Below are 20,179 nucleotides of genomic sequence, written 5' to 3'. Positions count from 1 at the left end.
TCTCTAACCTTTCGGAACCTAATTTGAGCAATTATTTCACTTAATTACCCGGTTAATTAGTTGCGGTTCTTACAAGGAGTCCAATAAAAAATTCAGGAAAAATTTAATTCACGAGTACTTATGCATTGCTAAAACAATTTCAAATAAAAAAGGAACATGTTTTAGCTGCATTTGGGGATAGTTGTAAACATGAGACAATGAAAAAGGGAAAGATGTCGAAAAAGAAGCTAACAAGAGTTGACAATGAAGGTCAAAGCAAAATGGCAACCAAGAAGATAACAAACATGAAAGACCGTAAGGATCAAATTAAGATGCCAACAAAGAACTGCAACGAAGAAAATCATCTAGTCAAGATGAAAGCCAATGAACATGAGGGTCAAAGTGGGAAGAAGCCGTCTAAAAAGAAGGTGCCAATGGAGAAATCAAAGGTGGAAGATGATAAAACCAAGATGAATACCAATGACGCTGATGGTCAAAGCAAGAAGCCGACCATTAAGAAGATGTTGATGAAGAAATCGAATGAAGAAGATGCCAACGAAGAAGAACATAAGATTAAGTCTCTTATCCCAGCTATGACTTTGGATGAATTCTTCGAAAAATATGGGATATCGTTGGATGAAAATGATGAAGAATATGAATATGATTATGATTATCACAATCCAAGTGTTGGTGATAGTAGTGACAGTCAACTCGGTAATGCCTTTATCCTTTTTCTTCAATAGCAAATAGTGAAAGACATCAACCTAACTCTTGTATTTAGTTGATTACTCTTTTATTTACTTTATTAGTATTCTTGTTAATATTCTCTAGTAATGACATTGAAATAGGTACCAAAAAAAAGTTCGTGGTTCCACCCAACTCAAGCATATTCATGCTATGGAGACACAGATAGAGTTAACATGGTGCAATGACAGACCTATAGGCCCAACAAAGACACAGGTTTAATTGTTTAGTTGATTCTTAGGTACACTTGCAAGAAACTCTAATTTGGTCACGTTATTATATACTAGTTGGCAAGCTGTGTCAAGTGAGACTAAAACTTCAATGTTGGATTATGCAAAGGTAACTAGACCATTCTCCTTTTTAAATTGTTTACAATTAGGCTTAGCATTGTATGATAAAATAACATAATTCACTATTTATTCGTAGTTTAAATATAACATTCCAAGTGATGCTGAGCCTTGGGTGATAGATACCATTGGAGAGTCATAGAAGCAATTTAAGAAACGTATAAAAAAATATCACTATACACCGTATATCTCATTCAGAGAGATGATGAAAAATCGTCCAATTACTGTACCTAAACTGCATTTTAGAAAATTAGTTCAAAGTAAGTTATTTTTACAACTTTCTTGGCTTTATTAATGGTATCGTGTATTTAACTAACTTTATGTATTTTTACATTGCAACAGTATGTAGGTTATTTCTGACAAAAATCGTGAAAATAGATCCAAACAAAAATAAAATCATCGAATGGGTCCAGTTAGTTTTGAATTAGTACGTGCTGAATTGGTATTATATTTGTGCTTCGTATTTAAGTATCTTTACATTTTTCATGTCATTTGTGTTGACTTCATCTGTGTTGACTTCGAGTAATCTTGGTGGTTTCTTTGTAGCGTGCAAAAAAAGAGGACAATGAAGATCCATCACAGTCTGAGATGTTTCTTGTAACTCGTACTAACAAGAAAGGAGAGACTGATTCGAAAACACAAGAGACGATTGTGAGTTGTTTAGTTTCGTAGAAATGTACACTAAAAGAAATGTGTAAATCATTTTTTTATTTTCAGCATATGCGTACATGAACTTATTTCAATTTTCCTTCTGTGTAATAGAATCATCTTCAAAATTTAAAGCAAGCTGGATACAGTGATGATGAAGTGCTTCAAACGGTTTTTGGAAAGAAGAGACATGGTAGAGTTCATTTCTATGGTCGATCAGTCACAAAATCCTCTCTTAAAAAGGATAAGCAAATCCGACAAATGCAACAACAACAACATACTGAAGTGGTTTCAACTATGGAGAAAAATCAAAATAACTTAACTTCCAAGTTGGATGGTTTAACGAGCTTGATCAAAATATTGTTGCAACAAGTTAATCCTAGTATGAGTACGGAACAAGTACAAGTAATGATAGAAGCTGTCCAACAATCTCTGCCTGATGCAAGTAGTACACCAAATGATGCGAGGCGAAGCATTCCTCCTTCACTGGGATCGAACCATGTGTCAAAAGATATGGAAGTAAGTACTGTCGAAATTAGTAGTTAAATTAATAGTGGCTGATTGCTTAATAGTGGCTGATTGCTGTTGATGTTAATTTTATTATTGATTTTATTGGCCTTAAGCGAATCTACAATAGAATCTAGTTCGTTATCAAATTAAAAATTTCAACCACTATATAAAATAATTGCACTATTTTATCAAATTAAAAAGATGTTACATGGTCATCAAATTGGACATTTGGCTAATTGGCTCCATGAGTACGTATTGAATAGAAGAGTAAGAAACTAATTACGAAGTAAGATGCATAACCTACCATTGTTTCTTTCAGAAGGTATAGAAAAATAGATAAAGCAATAATAATATATGAAAGTGAAAGGGTAGCAATCAGCATTGACTCAGTACTCAGTAATATATAGCAATCAGCATTATTATTATTTTAAATTCGACTTTGTCTATTGATTTCACACTCGATCTGATTTTTCTGTTTCGTTTGTGTTCATTACTTAATTTGTTTGATGGGTTGGAAGCTAATAATAGTATTTCGGTATTACCTTGTTTTTTAAGCTTCTATTTTGGTTATGGTTGTTTCTTTGTGCTGGATTTTTTTCAGTTTTAAGCGACTTCAACAGGGGAGTTGAAGTTCCACTCAAAGATAGATTAAAAACATATAAACATTACCAAATGGCTTAAAATCTTAGCAAATGCTCCTTGTTATTTAGTGGTTGAAATTTTTATATTGATTGACTTATTTAACTTGTGCTCCATATTCATTACTCAACTGCACTGCATGCATCATCAAAAACATTTTTGTTCTGTTCTAATTTCTTTTGTTAGTATGAGGACATGATGTGAAGAAAATATGTTCTATACAAATATAAGATGGGATGGGTCTTATAATGATGTTGGTTATCTAAATGTATTATTTTGATGTGTTCTTTACATTTTGATAAGAGACTTTATTCGATATTACATGTAATGGATAAATTACACCCTATTTTGATTAGCGTTGTAATGGATATCTACTTTTTAATGAAACTTTTATGATTTACATTTATTAAATTTCTCATTCTTAGATTTATTTTGTGATTATCATCATTTTGAAATGTGATTATGTTTTAAAAAAAAATTCATAAAATAAAACAGATTACCATAGATAAGTTATGGCCACGGTGAAAACCGTGACCATATATAAGGCTATGGTCACGGTTTAAGGAGGAGTCACCATAGGGGCTATGTTCACGGCTAAAACTGTGATTATAGATAAGGCTATGATCACAGTTTTTAGGTGAGGTGACCATAAAGACTATGGTGACGGTCAAAACAGATATAAGATTCACTAGTTTTTATAGTAATTATCCTATAATTTTCGTAGTACTGAAGCAATTGCATAGTAACATTTTTTTTTTTTTTTTGGTTTGCATAGTAACTTTATTTACTTGTATACAAGTCAAAATAGATACAAACAGATATAAGATTCACTGTTCTATTCAATTCAATACAATACAGTAATTATCGTTCCTGGGGTAGTAACTCCATTTATTTTTCAACTAGACAAGCTAATAAGTCTAAATTTCATTCCCACAATCAATTCAATCACAAATTACAAACAACAGCATGACACGAAACACACATTCAATTCAAATGCGAACATGATCTAAGCCACTCTTCTTGTCCAATGCATTGCTTTGCTGAAGATTCATATAATCTCTATATGTAATGGGTTGATATAAAGGGAGATCATGCTCCCCAAGAAGCTGAGTTGCAGGGCCAAAAGTGTCGTCAAGCGGTGGCCCATGTGCCGCACCTATGGTAATTCTTGTACCTTTATTATTCACAATAGCACGATGTATGTTGCTCTTGTATTTTCCATTGGTCAGTATCTGAGCATTAAATAATTCATCATAAACAATCAACTATATATATTTTAAAATAATTTTCATGGACTAGATGCGAAAAGTAGTTTATATTTGCTAGTTTTGAACAACCAAACTATATAGACAGCACTGTATATGGATGTACTTTAGCTTAATTTGGTAAAGTTTTATTGTTTGAAAAATAGTTTATAAAAATTATTTTTTAAAAGATGATTTTATAAGAAGTGTATCATTTATATTTGATAAATTAAATTAAAAATTATTTTAAATAAATACAAACAATAACAATTATGTTTAGTAAAATAATTTTTAAAATTAAAAAATACTACAAAAAAATATAAATTTAAGTTTTAAATTTAAAAATTAGTTAATATATGAGGTTATATTAGACTTTTAAATTTTAAAAAGTACAAGCCAACTTTAAAAAAATTCTACCTTCGCTGCTTTTAAAAGTATATCGATCTTTTAAAAGCTACAAGTACAAGTATATGGTATTTTTTATTTACCAAACATAAACTTGTGCTTTTAAAAAACACAAACACCTTTTCAAAAAGCTTTATCAAACTAAGTCTTAGTGTTCATGAAAAAGTTTAATCACGTGAAAATTTTTTATTATTCTGTTATAAATATATACAGATAGATAAAAAAATTAGTTAAAGGATAAAATATATACTATTTTAGCTTCTATCATTTAAACTAAATTTTAATTTTATCTCTAATATTTTATATATTTTACTTTTATTCAAATATCTTATTTTATTTTAGTTTAATTTTTTAGTTAAAATTTAAATTTATTTTTTGAAAAATATTCTTTTATTCATTATGATTTTCTTTTAAGTAACGGCAAAAATTATAATTACAATTATTACTGGAATGTGATTCTAGTAAAACTAGCTTAATAATAAAAGTAAGAAGAAAAAAATTTAATTTTGATTAGAAAACTAATATGAGACGAAATAAAAAATTTAAAATAAAAATAAAATATTTTAACTTTTAAACATGGTGAATTTTAATATGACTACGTTATGCTAATTATAATGATTATGTAAATATTATTAAAATTAAAGTCATACTTTTTTTTATATTTTGATAACATTTTTTTGAAGTAATACTATTTTAAAGAGTTGTTAAACAATAAATAGCGTGACTTTAATTTTAGCAATATTTTTTAAAGTACTATAACCACCGTAATATAATTCTACTAGAATGTTTTCTTTAAATGTCAGGGAGAAAATTAAGAATAAAGGTTAACTTAAATAATATTTTTTTTTAATTAAATTGAATGAAAAAGTGAATATAGCTTTTTTTATTTGGGTCTTCAGTGAATATTGCTTTACCTCCATGTGATCCCCAGTGTTAACGAGAAAGGAGTTGGGTAAAGGTTGGATAGGGATCCACTTGCAACTATGAAGAACTTGAAACCCTTGAAGATCATTTTGTAGCAATAAGGTTAGAAGCCCATGATCTGAATGTGGAGGTAGACCCATTGCTAACTCAGGCTTAGGACAAGGTGGGTAAAAGTTAATAACAAATATTTGGAAGCCCGATTCATAATTGATCACTTTGTGTATGTTGTTTTCCTCTTGGCCCAAGCTTATTGATATTCCTTTTAGTAAACTCTCCAGTTATCTCCCTACTCGTTTTGCAAAATGTTTCTATGATTTTGCTGCAAAAATTTAATGAAAACCAACATAAATAAAAATACTTATTTATTCAGGCAAAAAAAAAAACTAATTTATCTTTGAAGAGTAATCAGTCTCAAATTATTCAAATTTTAAAGAAAATGGCCTATAAGGATATAATGAATATATTACAAAGTTAGTTGAAAAAAGGGTTAAGTATGTTTTTGGTTCTAACGTAGAAGTCGAAAATTTATTTCGTCTCCATTTTTTTTTTTTTTTGCTACAAAATGGTCCTAAAAATTGAACTTAATTTTAAAATCATCTCTTTTTACTAAATTTTTTATTTTCATTACCAAATTACTCTTAAGTAAAAAGTTATATAAAAAAAAAAGAAAATGAGAAAAGCGGGAAGGGAGAGTCGCGCTTTGGGGGGTGTTTCCAGGAAAGAAGAGGGGAAAAAGGAAAGGGAAGGTGGGGAATCTCCTCGCCGCTGCCGCCGCTGCTCTTCACTGCCACCGTTGCTTTCTCGCCACTGCTCCTTTCTTCCTCAACATATACCTCACACTAACGATAAGAGAGGAGAGATCAGAGGGAGAGAGAAAGAGAAGAGAGGAACGGGGACGCTAAGGGATACCATGTCCAGCTCGCCACACTCCTGCCCTCGCAGCGCCGCCGACCACCATAGCGCCCTCCTCATCGCGATTTGCTATCAGCCACCACCGCATCACCGTTTTCGTCGCAATTCGCAGCGTCTCCACCACTGCTGCAGCCCTTTCCACGCAATCCGCCACCACCATCGCAGCTCTCCTCCCCATGTGATTCGCAGTTCACTGCCGCAGCCCCTCCTCCCTTACCACCGCCGCAGCCCTTCCCTTCGTGATTTGCAGATCACCTGCTCTCCCTCGAGGTCCCTACAGTATTGTTTTGCTTCTGTTTATTCCATTGTTATTGTTGTTGTTGATGCTTATGGTTGCTTCTATTTATTCTTTTTATTCCATTGTTGTTGTTGATGCTTCTGGTTATTTCTGCTTCTGCTTCTGGTTCTGCTTTTGTTGTTACATTGATTCCATTATGCATTGTTGTTGTTGTTGGTGGTGTTCTTTTGGTTGTTGTTGTTTGATTGTTGTTGATTCTGCTTCTGCTTCCTGCTTCTGCCAGCTTCTGTTTCTGCTTTTGCTTGTGCCTCAGCACCTCTACTTCTGGTTGATTTCGGGAAAGAAGAGCGAAGGAGTATTTTTGTCTGACTGGCGATTTTAAAATTAATTTAAACCTTCGGGACCATTTTGTAGTGAAAAAAAGGTCGGGGACGAAATAAATTTTTGGTCTCTACGTTAGGGTCCAAAATCGTACGTAACCTTTAAAGAAATTAATTTTAGTGTTTTCTCTATTCAAAATCGAGTATTGGATGTTAACCATAGACCTAAAAAGGGAACAGTATAATTAAATCTTATTTGCCCAATCAAACCTAATAATAGTCAAAATCTCGAAATTATGAAATAGATAAAACTAGCTAAATAATAGTCGCTTGTTGAATTTGTACCTGTGTTTTATAGGAAACTAAATGATCTTATTTTATATATGCATCAAATTATTAGCTAGTGATTGAACCTAAAATAACATTTACATTAACAATAAATTAGTCTTTGTCTACAGTTCATACCTTGGCCTAACACAAGTGGCCAGGCCCAGTAAAGTCAAAAAAGGCCCAACCCAAAGAGTAGCCCTTCACTGTTCACCAGACCTTCTCAAAGAGGTCGGATTCGACATGAGCTGGTAAATGTCACTTATTCAAATAAGTAACTACCTCCTTAAATCCCTCACCTACTTCTAGAAGAGTGATCTTAACAATCCTAAGATAAAGGGACGGTTATCCACCATCAGAAGTGTAACTACTTCAATGGTGGTTATTGGATCATCACCAATAAATACACTGACACACTCAGGTAAACCCAGGTTCCAATATTCTAAACCTGCTTAACCCCTTGTTAACTTAGACATCGGAGTGTCTTTGCAGGTACCACCCTCCATTTCTCAAAATACACAACTCGGACGACGGCTCCCAGGCGAGAATAACTCGGAGACCACCTTCCTTGAACGTTTTGGGCCTTTCATTCCAACCCAATCATCTGGTTCTAGGTAAGTTCTGGATCATTGGTGCCGTTGCCGGGGACCCAGAAATCAACTCACAATGGCAGATAACTAACCTGGGGACGGACACATTGCATCTGAGTCTGACCAAGAACATCAAGACACGGTCAACAACGACCAAGCGATAATATCATTACAAGGAATAGAAGGACCGCACGGTGAGGGCCCCTCGAATACCCAGGGACCAAGAAAAATCTCCTCTGAGGTTTATCGGCCCGAAAGAGATGGGCAACCTCATTCGACCAACCTCATGGGGTTGCTACATGGCCATCAAGGTCGACCGGAGCAACTAGAGAAAGATCTAGAGTGACAGCGTGAAGCGGAGAGAAACCTAAGGAGAGAAATCGAGCGACGAAGAGAACTTGAAGAAAAGCTCTCAAGGATGGAATCCAATCTCCAAAAAAAGGATTCTCGCGTAGATCAGGAAAACACCCCATTGGGGGGAGAGGACCCATTTATCGAAGATATCATGAGGGATCAAGTTCCCATAAACTTTATAATCCCTGACATGGATCTCTATGACGGGACGACTGATCCGACGCATCACCTCAGCAATTTCAAAAGTCGGATGTACTTAGCCGACGCGTCAGATGCTACTCATTGCGAGGCCTTTCTGACGAATTTAACAAAGGCGACCATGAAGTGGTTTGATGGCCTACCCCCAGGTCGGTCACTAGCTTCGACGACCTCTCGCGTGAGTTCCTCACGCGATTTTCAATCCAGAAGGACAAAGTCAAGCACGCGCTTAGCCTACTAGGAATGAAACAGGAGGTTGGAGAACCCTGAGAAACTACATGGAAAGGTTCAACAAAGTATGTTTAAAAATTCAGGACTTGCCTACAGAAGCAGTGATAATGGGCTTAGTTAATGGACTCCGAGAATGACCCTTCTTTCAATCCATCTCAAAGAGACACCCGACTTCTTTGAGTGATGTACAAGAACGAGTTGAGAAGTACATCAATATGGAGAAAAATGCCAGGTTACGAGAACCAAATTGGCGGCTAGGGCATCCCCACCAATCAAAAGAAAAGGAGAAGGAACCCAAGAAAAAGGAAGAAGTCAGTCCCGAAAGGCCTAGGAGATATCACTCTTACACTCCCCCTGCGAGTTTCCCTAGTCAACGTCTACAGGAAAATTTGCCATACTGAAAAGCTCCCTCCCTCATAACTGATCAAGAACAAAAAGGGGGAGGAACCGTAATGAATACTGTGAATATCATAAATTATATGAACACTCTACTAATGATTGCTACGACCTAAAAAATGTGATAGAAAAGCTGGCCAAAGAAGGTCGGCTAGACAAAAATCTCATGGAAAGGTCGAACAATCATGGAAAAAGAAAAACAGATGATGAAGGTCATGGATGAAGAAGTCCACCCCCAGACTCCAGAACAACATATCCACATGATATCCGTAGGATTTGTGGGAGGAGGGCTGGCCAAATCATCTCGAAAAAGGCATTTGAAGGAAGTCTACTAAGTCAGAAACGAAGGGTCCGACCTTCCAGCTATTTCTTTCACTAAGAAGGATGGGCAAGGTATTGTGCCCGGCACGACGACCCGGTAGTAATCAATATGATTATCGCCAACGCTCATCTTCATAGAACTCTGGTGCATTAAGGGAGCTTAGCTGACATCTTCTTGAAACCAGCATTTGATAAGTTGGGATTGGACGAGAAGGAGCTAAGGGCCTACCCCGACACTCTCTTCAGACTAGGGCACACTCCCATTAAGCCACTAGGCTTTATTTCCCTACACACAACTTTTGGAAAGGAGATGAAATCCAAGACCTTAAGCATAGATTTTATTGTCGTCGATGTAGCTTCTGCCTACAATACCCTGATAGATAGAACAACCCTAAATCGGCTTGGAGCAGTAGTTTCTACTCCCTATCTTTACATGAAGTTCCCAACACCAGAAGGGATTGCTACCATCAGAGGAGACCAGAAGCTGGCGAGAAAATGTTGCAAGCTTGAACCTGAGAGGTAAAGGCAAAGAAGTCAATACCATTGAGTTCGAAGGAGTCCGAGTTAAAGAAGAACTACGGCCACAGCCCGGAGGAAAGGCCGAAGAGGTACAAATTGGACAAAAGATTGGGAAAAACACCAATATAGGGCCAATTTAGCAGAAGATCTGAAGTAGAAGCTAGTACAACTCCTACAAGAGAATTTTGATCTCTTTGCCTGAAAAGCTTCTAACATGCTTGGAATAGATCTCGAACTCATGTCACATAGATTGGTTGTTTATCCGGGATCTCGACCTATCCAGCAAAGAAGAAGGAAGCTAGGACCTGAACGGGTTCAAGTAGTTGAAAAGCAAGTGCAAGCTCTGCTAGAGGCAGGCTTTATTAGAGAAGTCAAGTATCCGACCTGGCTGGTAAACTTGGTGTTGGTAAAAATACAGAATGGCAAATGGAAGATGTGTGTTGACTACACTGATCTCAACAACGCATGTCCAAAAGACCCATAAACTCTACCCAATATTGATACCCTAGTAGATTCTAGCTCGGGATATCAATATTTGTCATTCATGGATGCCTACTCGGGATATAATCAAATCCCGATTTACAAGCCAGACCAAGAAAAGACATCGTTCATCACGCCAAGAGCGAACTATTGCTAGCTATGTGGTCATGCCATTTGGATTAAAAAATGCAGGGGCCACATATCAAAGGCTGATGAACAAGGTGTTCGCACCTCACTTGGGAGAACTAATGGAGGTGTATGTAGATGACATGCTAGTGAAAACCAAAGATGATGCCAACCTCCTGAACGATTTTCCGCAAGTCTTCAACACCATAAGATTGTATGGGATGAGATTAAATCCCGATAAGTGCACCTTTGTAGTGGAAGCTGGAAAATTTCTAGGATTCATACTAACACAAAGGGGGATTGAAGCTAACCCCGACAAGTGTAGAGCAGTCCTAGAAATGAATAGCCCGACCTGTTTGAAGGAAGTCTAGCAGCTGAATGGCCAACTTGCAGCTCTATCCAGATTCTTGGCAGGATTAGCGTTAAGATCCCTACCTCTTTTTTCTCTACTGAAAAAAGGATGTCAGTTCGAATGAACTCCTGAATGTGAAGAAGCATTTCAAGAGTTCAAAAGGTATCTAAGCCAACCTCCCATTCTTACCTGGCCAAAAGCAAGGGAAGAACTCGTGTTATATTTAGCTGTCGTCGAGAAGGATGTGGCGTCAGCATTAATACAGGAAGATGAGGTCGGACAGCATCCTGTCTACTTTACAAGTAAGGCATTACAAGGCCCTGAACTAAAGTATCAAAAACTTGAAAAGTTTGCATATGCCTTGATAGTAGCATCTAGAAGGCTTCGGCCTTATTTTCAATCTCACACTATAAGAGTTCGAACGAACCAGTCCATGAAGCAAATTCATCAGAATAAAGATGTTGTGCGCAGAATGGTTCAATGGGTTATAGAGTTATCCGAGTTTGACTTGAAATACAAAACTCGGACAACTATCAAAGCCCAATGCCTTGCCGACTTCGTAGCCGAATACATAGGAGATCAAGAGGAGGCCTCCGCGACCTGAGAATTATACGTGGATGGCTCCTCCAACAAAATTGGAAGCAGTGCAGGCATAATACTGGTCAATGAGAAAGGAATTCAAATAGAAGTATCCTTGAAGTTTGGATTTCTGGCCTCCAACAATCAGGCAAAATATGAAGCCCTGATTGCCGGACTAAAGCTACCCAATGAAGTCGGAGCAACCAAAGTAGTAGTCTTCAGTGACTCTCAATTCGTGACTTCTCAAATTAATGGAGAGTATCAGGCTAAAGACCCAAACATGAAAAGGTATTTAGAGAAAACTATGGAGCATCTTAGGCAATTCCCCAAAACCAAGGTCAGACACATAACTCGGGAACTTAACAGCAGAGCAGATGCCCTCTCCAAGTTAGCAAGTACCAAACCTGGGGGAAATAATAGAAGCTTGATACAAGAAACTCTCCAGGATCCCTCGGTCACAAAGACAGACAATAGGCTGGACGTCTTGCCAGTCTCTGGCTAAGATCTCGGATAGATGATACCACTAATCGAATATCTAAAATTCGACATCCTTCCCAATGAACAAAAGGAGGCTCAAAGAGTTAGAAGGGAAGCACAGAATTACACTTTGGTGAGAAATGTCCTTTATAGAAAGGGAATATCTACATCATTGTTAAAATGTGTCCCAACCTCTAAGACGAAAGAAGTCCTAGATGAAGTGCATAGTGGCATCTGCGGGAACCAATTCGGAACAAGATCTTTAGCTAGAAAAGTTATCCGAGCCACAAACGCAAGTGGCCAGGCCCGGTAAAGTAAAAAAAAAAAGGCCCAACCCAAAGAGTTGGCCTTCACTGTTTACTCGACCTTCTCAAAGAGGTCGGATTCGACATAAGCTAGCAGATATCACTTATTCAAATAAGTAATTGCCTCTTTAAATTTCTCACCAACTTCTAAAAGAGTGATCTTAACAACCCTAAGATAAAGGGATGGTTATCCACCATCAGAAGTGGAACTACTTCAACGGTGGTTATTGGATCATCACCTATAAATACACTGACACACTCAGGTAAACCCAGGTTCCAATATTCTAAACCTGCTTAACCCCTTGCTGACTTAGGCATCAGAGTGTCTTTGCAACTACCACCCTCATTCCTCAAAACACACAACTTGAACGGCGCCTCCCAGACAAGAATAACTTGGAGACCATCTTCCTTGAACATTTAGGCCTTTCATTCCAGCCCAATCATCCGATTTTAGGTAAGCCTCGAAATATCTACCAAATTAAAAAATTTCACGGAAAACAAAAAAGATATAATGGATCTGGTATATTAAAAATCAATTAGATTTGTTTAACGTACAATTCAAGTGATGAGTGAATTATTTAATCGCTATCACGCTCTTCTTTATTTTACTAGCCAGCACCGATAGAATTAGGAAATTTTTCCTAAAAATAAAATAATATTTTTTAAAACAAATTAAAAAATTTCAAATACACAAATATATCTTTTTTAGGGGACTGAAAAATGGGGTTTGTTTTATTTTTCTTTAAAGTCAAATAAAATAATCAAAATTAAATTGAAAATTTTCAATTTGTAATATGTTAATCTCGGTTAATTATAATATTTATATTATTTTGAATTTTAATTGTTAATAGTAAACTTTTAAAACAGAACAGATCCTGCAAAATCACGTTGTATTGGGCCCAAATTTAGGCCCAAATCGTTTCTTCCAAAATAAAATAAAATAAAATATTTTACCAAAAAAAATACAATAAAAAAGATGTATTTGTATATTTAAGTCTTTTTTATTTAGTCACCAAAAAATAATGTCATTTTTATTTTTTTGGGAAATACATTGTTTTTATCTTTTAACATTTTTAATGAGTTCGGATAGGTTAGCTTTGTGTAATTAAGCTGTGAAGAATAGAAATTATATAAACTATATACAGTAGTGATGAAAATTTGAAGTTAAAATATTATTAGTATCAATGTACTATATACAAGAATAAACTACTCAATGATAATGGAGTCGGTGGAAGTGGCAAATGCCTGTAATTTGATTTTGTTGATATTCTAGAACCTGAATTAAAAAAAAAAAAAAACACTTTATTGTATATTACCTAAAAGCTCCTTTGAAATTATTGAGTCTAGCTGAACTAGTAAGTTCTTAATAATTGAATTTGACAAACAGAGATGAATTTTAAATTAAACACGGTACACACATCAAAAGACAAAAAAAAAAAAAATTGCATCATAATTATTTTCAAAAAATAAAATAAAAAAATCAGTCTTCAATAGAAAGTTACCTTATTTGACATTCTTTATTTAGTTATCACTTACTTTATTTTTCATTCCTTAATTACTAGACTAACTAAAAATGATCTTATTTAACTTAATGTATAATAATATTCAATTATTTTGATCCAAATGATAGTTAAGGAATATAAAATAACATAATTTTAAACTATTTTAGATTAATTTTTTATTGTCTTCAATTTTTACAATGCTAAGAAAACCAAAAATTAAAATTATTTTATTTAATTTAATATTCATAATTCTATGTAACATTTATAATTATTTATTATAATAAATTATTTAATTATTTCAGTGATAATTAAAATATTAAATAAAATAAATAATAATTTAAAATATAAAATAAATTAATTTTAGATTGATTGGTACTGATTTTTTTTTATTATTTTTCAATTATTTTTGTAATTTTTAATTGTGGTCCGTAATAACAAGCGGTCATAATATTGGTATTAATAACTACAATTACAATGGTCGAATTTACTTACTTTCTGTTCTTCTTTTCATTGCAATATAATGATAATCACAATTCAAAATTATGCAATAAATGTATGGTGAAAACTTATTATATATAATTATTTTTATGTGAAATTGATATTTGACCATTCTTAGATAATTTAATAAATTTAATTAAATTATTATCTAATAATTTTAAATTATTAACTTCAAATGAAGACAATTTTACGTGAGCTTTTATCTAAATATATTATTGTTGGGTTTTCAGTTAATTATTATTAGGGAGAGAGCCATACCTAAAACCTGTGGGCTTGAGTGGAGCATGAAAATGAGGATGAACATGGCATTTGAGATAATCCCTCCACAAAAGGTTCTTTTCCACATTGACATTGAAGCTTGTCCCAAACTTTATTGGATCCAATATATTCCCTCCTTCATATTGCTTTCTATCTTGCTCAGGCAAATCATAAAAGCTTTGGCTTGCCCTAAGCAGCTCCTCCCTCAGTGTCTGCGACACCCCATGATTGATAAGCTGCAATATTAGTCAAGAATCCACAAGTGTTTTATCATTGATAGAAGTAAACAGAATGGAACTCTTTTTTTTTTTAATTCTATTCATTGATTAGAAATGGCAGCAATGTGATTATAATAATATAGTTGAATTACTTTTCGTATTTACATGCGTGTGATAGTTGTGGGCTATCTTGTGGCTGTTTTACAAATACATTATTCCTACAAGGAAAAAGAATATTTTTTTTTACCTTTGTTAATTGTCCAAATTAAAAAAAAGGATTTGTTGACGGTCGATAATTGACTAAAAAGATTGTCTTCTTTTATAAAACTACAATTTTCATCCTGTAGAAAGAAAAACATTTTACATACCAAAAAAATACGTTCAAGAATAAAATAAATAATCAATATGATCCTTCAATATATATGTAAATATATATTTGAAAAAAAACGCTTATCTTTTCAAATGATTTTGTAAAAGTCGATAAATTGTTTTTGAAAAATTACAATTCAATTTATTAAAAATATAAATATTCATGTGCTTCTTTTTATCGGTATAAATTTTTACAAAAAGTAATATAGTATCATAACAATATTAAAATTTTTATAATTTAAAAGTCTAAAGTTTGATATTTATTAATTTCAAAAGATCCATGAAAAAAATCATATACACAATATTCACGCGAATTCAAAATAAAAAATGTTTCAAAAATATAATTTTTTAATATCTTCTCATATCAACTTAAACTTTTGAAAATAGTATTATAAACACACAATCAAACCTTTTATATATATATATATATATATATATATATATATATATATATATATATATATATGTCTGACCCTAAAGGCTCCGCTCTAGGCTGATAATCCTATTCCCCAATGGTTTACTTTAGTGCTAACTTCGATCTCAAGAGTTTGAAACAGCCGATGATGGCATCTTCCCAGCCCTCGAACTATCAGGACGGCATGATAACAACTCGAACTCCAGATTGAAATGTATCTGCTAAGAATCTGAGTTCAAGCCCTGGCAAAGGATCGATCTTATATATATATATATATATATATATATATATATACATGATATTTGAGGTTGAATATTGTTACCATAAAGAAACCCCAGTAGGCCATGATAATTGTTGGATTGCCTTAGAACGGTCAGTGGAATTGGAAGAGATAAGCTGCGAAAAGTCAATTGTTGGAATTGTAATATTTTGAGCTTCTTCATCGTCCAAAATAATGTATTTCTCATCGCTATTATTTTTCAGATACACATATTCTGAGGGAAGACCCACCACACTACTACTACTACTACTACTAGATGATTCTGCTAACTTCTTAGCACTGAACATCTCTCTCTTTTTGTTTTAATCTCCAAAGAGGGGATGATATGCTGATATTTGATGGCGGGGTTGTGTGAATATATATATTATCGAGCAAAGTTGTCATAAATTAATTATAAGAACGTGACTTGGTTTGTCTATATATTATACTCAGGACAAATCACGCGTGCCTCTTATATATATTAAATCATTCTTTTAATATAATTAGCTAGTTTTGCAAAAGTAAATTGACATTCAAAATGAATTTGCATTTTTTAAATTTTTTTTATATTTGAGAGAATAAAATATAATTTTTTACTTCTAAATATATTTTTTTGTCTTATTTATAAAATAAATAATAAAAAATTACATTTTTTTTTCAAATGAAAAACAAAATTTAAAAGATCTGAAGTCATTAGTTATTAAATTAGCCACACTTATTTTATCTTTAATAATCACTACAAAACTGCATCATTGCTAGTTATTAGATGGGTTAAATAACTGCATAACTGCATCATTGCTAGTTATGAAACAGAAAAGGAATCCCAGTACGTATGTTATTAGTTATGTAACACTCTAATTTTTAATATGTTATAATTATACTAAAAATAAAGCGTTATTATTCTATTTTTTTATTAGCTATTCAATATTGAGTCTCAATACGTTAATTTATCAATAATTTTAAAAAAAAAAACGTAATTCTTTTTTAATTTTTTATAGATTTAAAGCTCAACTAAGTCGGATAAATATAATATTCACATAATTACATTTAATACATATTAACTGATCATACAAGACTCAACTGTAAATTTATCCCGCTATAAAAATACATTTTAAAATATTAAGGGCGAGAAGAATAAACCTAGAAGTAACTAGCCAAACAAGTTTTTTCTCGTCCGTAACTTTTCGATCAGTCGTCCTGTCTATATCTTTGAAAAGATTTTTTAAAAATTTTTAGGGTGAGAACAAAGCCACACGTTCTCAGTAGAGAACGTGAACGCCACAATAAACCGAGTAAATACAAATTGTTAATTCATATTAGAAAAATAATTTTACTTGGAAACAGTTTTAACTCCATTTCTATAACTCATCATTTAATTTTCAAAAACTCGAGTTGTTATATCCTACTCATTTTACAAAAATTTTTGTCTTCGAAAATTGATATAAGATGAAAAAGGGTCATATCAGCTCCATTTTAAAAAACATCAAAGAAAAGAAATAGAAAGGTTCGACACGTTCAGTTTTTCAAATGTGAAAGATATTATATCTTAAGTTATATCTAGATTACTCCCAGTTTTTATTTTAAGTGCTGTCCAATCTGTTTAAAAATTTCTGCAGCAAGACTTCTTAATTTTCACTAACCAAATCCGACCCTTGAGTTCCTAACTCATACCAATCAATAATTCTCATTATTTATCACTATTTCTACATGAATTATACCCTAATTTTGCCTAAGAGCTTCAAATCCATAAACATCAAGCATTTATACGATAAACATAACATGATCACATTTTCACAACATTAAAAATCTGCACTTCATCTAACAACAATAATTTAACCAATTAGCATAATTTCAGCAACATCAATCATACTAGCTCATCATCATCAATCAAAAATTGCATCTAAATAATTACCTATTACCTACAATTCTAACCCTTACAACATTCAATATGCAAAATCATCATTAACAAATACTAGCAGCAAGTATAACTTCAAGACACAACATCATCATCAATAATTACTACATTAAATCAATAAATCAATTACCAATTATAGTTATAACTTAGCTTAATTCCATCAATTATTCACATAAAGCAACCATAAACCATTTGCAGTTACTCATTTAATTTTAATGGCATTCATAATTTAAAACCTTTATTTTTAAAACAAATCCCCTACCTCAACGTTGCATTTAGGAGGAATCAAAGGCGAAATTATGGCAGCATCAAACTCGAACTGAACTAGCAATACCAGCAGCGTTAGTGAGGGCAGCTCCGACAGCCACATGCAACTCAGCGGCAGCCTCCAATTCACCACAACGGATACTACATCGACAGCACCCATGACAGCGGCATGGAAGAGTAACGGCCATGGCAGAAGCATTCGCAGCAGAGCTTCAACAGTGACGGTTCTCCATGGCGGCGACAACACTGAAGCACAACTCCTCTAGTTCGTCGGGGTTCTAATCCCGCTTCTCCCCTCACTTGTCTGGGCTCGACGGCGGTGGCATGGCTGGGGTGAGTGGCTGTGGCTGCATCTTCTTCCTTGGCTCTCTTGTGCAGTTCTTCCTTCTTTGCTAAATAACATCGACGATGCCCCTCTCCCTCGCGATTTTGCTCCCCGACGCCCATGCGTGTGACGGCAGCAAGCCTTCAACAGGCCTTCAACGGTGGCTTGGCGCAGGACGCGACTCCCTCCTCTCTTCTTGTTCTCCCTGATCCCCCTCTCTTCTCTCTTTCCCTCTTTGCTCTCTCTGTATGTATTTTCCATTTAGCGATTGTGATGAACGTGTATTGTGAAGAAGTGGTGAAAAATGGGTAACGTGGAATAGTGAGGGAAGGGTAAGCATGGCTCACTAAAGAGTAGACGAGTGTGAAAGTACGTGTATGTAGGTAAGAAAAGGAGGCTGACAGATGTTAGGGTGAGGGGGTTTAGGGTCAGTGAAATTAGGTTTAAAATTTGGGATTTAGGGTTTGGGTTATTAACTTAAAATCAAACTTATTCCAATATAATTAACTTTAAGAATGCTATTTATTTTTTTTTCAAATCACAAATTATTTTTAATTAAATGTTTCTAATTTAAAATTAGTGATAAATAAATAATTTTTTTTAGTTTATAATTTTAACCAAAACTTTCAATTATTCAAATTAAATTGTATAAAACTTTTATTATTTTTAATTACTAAAACTTTGAATTTATAATACGAAAATACTCAATTATTTAAAAAATTTATAAATTCTACTAGATTTTAAACTTAAGGTATGATAAAAATATAATTTAATTATTTTTAGAAAGATAATTTTCTTTAAATAAAATTCTCCATAAATATAATAAATTATGAATAACTCATCATTTAATTTTCAAAAACCCAGATTGTTATAGGTCGCATACACGTGAGCGTAAAAGTGTCATTTGTGCATACGCAACCCAGTGCTGCGTACGCATGGGTACTGGATAGGGGTCTATTTCCGCGTACGAATAGCCTGTTCCGCGTACACCTACCTTCAATTTTTTCAGAAAAGTTATTTTGCTGCGGAAATAAGTTTTTTACACCAAATTTTAAACACGCATAACTTTTTCGTCAAAAATTATTTTTCATCCGTTCTTGAAATGGCATAAACTTTACGGACCCATTTTCATTCAAAACAAGTTTCATAAAATTTGGGGTCCGGAAGCCAAGTTATGCCCTGTTGAAATTTGTCAAAAATAGGTTTTTCACCAAAACTTGCAAAATCTTCTAGTTTTCAAAACTCAAAAAATCTCATTTCAATTTAACCATACTCAATTCCAATCCTACACATTCATATACATTACCAATTACACTTCCATTATTGTTCAACCATACAACACCTTACCATTAAGTTTACAATTATCAACTCTTTCCACAATTCTTACTCATAAATTACCAATCTCAACAATTATCAATTCAACCATCAATTATACCATATTTACACCATTCTAATCCGTCACAATCATTATTCATTAATATATCATTATCAAAACTAATAATCCTTATCATTTATCATCAACATCAATAATCATCACCAATCATCATCAATTCAATCTTATCCTAAGGTCTACTAACATAAGTCTCACGCAACATTACATATTATCTATTGGAAACCGAAATCATACATTGGCCGATTTTCTTCCAAATACAAAATTACCAAAAATGACCTTCAACAAGTTCTACAAAGCTCAACCACAAAAAGCTCAATTTCAAGCAAATTCAAATCACCAACTCAACTCCAATCAACCAGAATTAAAGCAATATCCATATAAATTACCAAAATTAATCACTAGGGCTCACAATTACATCAAACCATAAAGGTTTTGAAATGGCTTACCTCATCCAAGAGTATTTAGGGGAAAATTCAACAATAATCCAATACTAGATCATACCTAAACAACCAAAATCTCAAAATTGCTCAATATATAACTAAACCCCAAAATTCAAAATCTATTAGGGCAGAGAATTGGGTAAGAAATTGAAAGT

The 20,179-nt window shown here is 33.6% G+C and overlaps 1 pseudogene; it reads right to left on the bottom strand.

The window, feature by feature from the left end:
• Window positions 1–3,856: 3,856 nt before the first annotated feature.
• On the bottom strand, window positions 3,857–15,992 carry LOC130940331 (2-oxoglutarate-dependent dioxygenase 19-like; annotated as a pseudogene).
• Between the last annotated feature and the right edge of the window lie 4,187 nt (window positions 15,993–20,179).

The sequence above is a fragment of the Arachis stenosperma genome, chromosome 7 (assembly GCF_014773155.1).
Source record: "Arachis stenosperma cultivar V10309 chromosome 7, arast.V10309.gnm1.PFL2, whole genome shotgun sequence".
Taxonomy (NCBI): Eukaryota; Viridiplantae; Streptophyta; class Magnoliopsida; order Fabales; family Fabaceae; genus Arachis; species Arachis stenosperma.
This window is presented reverse-complemented; position numbering and strand designations above follow the sequence as displayed.